Genomic DNA, 3,028 nt, shown 5'->3' on the forward strand with positions numbered 1-3,028 from the left:
AATCACAGATCCTTCAGCAAATCACAGATCCGTCACGTTAATACTGTTAATCCACTTTTTGCAATTTTCGATGACTGAAGCGTCGCACTGAACTATCGACCTGGCAAGATTGTTAGCAAGCCCTCTAATGCTCGGAGTCTGGTGCCATGAGGGCAGTTCGAGCAGCTTGTTTAGGGTGGTGGAAGAACGATGTTGCATGCGACAGACACTACAGTGTGCAATGGCTCACATGCACTAATTTAAAAAATAGCGTCGTCATCGAGCTGCGCAGCATCCGCGTCCAGCCCTTCACATAGCGAGCTCAAACGTTGCAGATTCAGTGCAGAGCTGACGTCAAGTCGCTTCACTAGGCAAGAACTTTTACGGCACACTGCATTGTGTGCAGCAAGGATATCGGTAGCAAAGGATCGGGAACTCCATTTTTCATGGTACAGTACTTTCGTGCCTGTTGCAGTCCGAAACAAAAAGTCCTTGGCACATATCTGTAGAAATCAAAACGAGTGCGTTTGGTTGAGATTAGAGCTCGGTTCTAACTTTGCCTGAACCAACATGGCCAGGTGCGCACCACAACGCCCTCGTCGTACCCTAGGACGCCGTGTAAGTGTCCTGCCGTGGGGCTCACTCAAGAAGGGCTTTTGGGCCGCCAAATCCATCCCCACTTGCGACATATCCATAGTGACGGAAGTCTGGATATGACAGGGCAAAAATATTAAGCTTCGACCTGATCTACTTGCGGAATTTGAAAAACAACTGGCGCAATTGGTGTGGTTTCATTGGCTAACAATGCACAAACGGCTCTAGATAATGATTGCGAAAGATTGAGGTGAAACATCGAGATAATTGTTGAGATGGAGGAACACAGAAAATGACAATTTCCGATTTGCCTTCACATTGCAACCAAATCGTGCTCAGTTTGGGTGTTTCGCTTTTGGTTCCTTCTGCAGTGCATTAAGCGTGGTGTCATGGGTCATGGTGCCCAACTGGACGGAGTGCGGTCAGATCGCTGCGTGGGTTTCCATGGACAAATTGGTACAATTCGTGGTCGTTAGTCTCGGCTGATCGCGTGAGGCTGTAAAAAGCTACCTGAACAACCCTGGAATGTATGGCAAGCGCTACCATGGTGGAAATGCAAAAATTGCTGGACAGCCGTGACCATCGACGTTTGTTTTGTGAGGCCTCAACGACTGGTGTTTCAGCTTCTACACTAGTGAATCGCCTGGATTTGCCTGTGACACCCCGCTGGGTTTGTGCTGTGTTGTCCGCCAACAAAACCTTTGATTATGTCAAGCGGAATACCACCCCCAAGTTGAAACCGGCGCATATCAAGACTCGCCTGGACTACGCATCGAAACACCTCGAGTTACCTCGAGATCGGGCGAACATTATATGGTCGGACGAGAAAAAGTGCAACCTCAATGGTCCTGATGGTTTGCAATACTCTTGGCATGATCTTCGCTCTCAACCACAAACATGTTTATGTGACAATTTAGTGGAAAAAGTGTCATGATTTGGTGTGGTACTCATCGCGAGGATATGTGAGTTAGCTATTTTGTCTGGAAATCAAAACTCCGACAAATACATTTGGACGTTGTAAGACCATTTGTTCCCCATTTGCCCATGTATATTGTGGTGATGAGTTCACATTTATGCGAGGTGGTGCAGAGATTCATCGGTCAAAAGCAACTCTCGAGTTTTTGGAAGAAGAAAATGTCAGCCATTTTGACCATCCACTTTTGTCGCCTGACCTAAATCCTATTGAAAACCTCTGGGCTGTGGTTGTGAGTGACGTTTACGCCAATGGCCGCCAATTCGGTATCGTCGAAGAACTAGTTTGTCCCATAAAGCAATCGTGGGCCCAAATCGACCTTTCGACTATCCATGGTCTCATCGCGTCAATGCCCAAGCGTTGCTTTACCGTCGTGGCTTCCAAGGGCGCAATGACGAAATATTAGTTTGAGATATCCTCTATAATGTCTTAAATAGACTTGAATTTGTCGTCATGTAATCACCTGACTTCCTCTTGGGAATATTCCGAATGCATGCAGTGCAGTGTCAGGGATTTTATCATTCAGCCCGAATGAAGTCGAGCCTCGTATAAGAAGCCCTACGGCTTTCATATGAATGAACTTTGGGCAGAGACTAAGCAAGTACACACGCGAACCATGCAATTCGTGGTGGTGTCATAACGTGACTTCCGCCACTATAACACTGTTAACTTGTGAGGTCGTCATTCTTAGTCAGGAATGTCAGAATCGTCTTGCTAGTACATACGTGGCTCACACGTCTACTCAGAAGACAGTAGGCCCACACGCCCCAGGGCGAGATTGTGGGCTCAAGGGAGGATGGAGGGTTAAGCGGAGGAAACATGCGTCCATAGCGCCTCGCGAATATAATCTCGACTCAGATTGCAGAGTTTCTGCGTGGCACTATCTGAATTTGGTCAACAATTATTCCTGATCGCCAGGTATGCATACGACCGTACGATGCGGGGCACATCGTCAATTTCCATTGCACACCCACAGAATGAAGTATGCCCTTGTCACTGCAACCGTCCTTGCCGTCTATGCGACCGACGAGGGCCACAACTTCCTTGTATTATCCGCCATCGCGGGTCAACTGCCCATCGTACTTCACGCTCGTGCCCCCGATTGGAGCGACTACGGTATCGACGGCGGCAATTTACATGGTGTGTGTGGGGTGCATCTTCGCAAGCGTCCCCCGCGACCATGACACGAGTGCACGTTGCTACCCGCGGCACCAACCGGATGGGGCGTGCAACACATATGCCGGGTGTAGGGTAGTTGATAACGAAGAGGACGTGATCCGATTGGCATCTTGAAGAAGTACTAACTAAAGGTCGCTATGCAATATTCGAGTTCAAATGCAGAGCGGCCAAATGCTGAAGGAACTTCTCAACGCTGAAATCCCTGGGTCATTGATGGCCTATGCGTCAATCGTGGGTGTCGAGTGTGCGGCTAGCGGCCGTCTCATGCTGGTAACGCACACTCGACGTCGCGGCATCATTACT

The sequence above is a fragment of the Aphanomyces invadans genome, assembly GCF_000520115.1.
Source record: "Aphanomyces invadans strain NJM9701 unplaced genomic scaffold supercont1.7, whole genome shotgun sequence".
Classification (NCBI taxonomy): Eukaryota; Oomycota; class Saprolegniomycetes; order Saprolegniales; family Verrucalvaceae; genus Aphanomyces; species Aphanomyces invadans.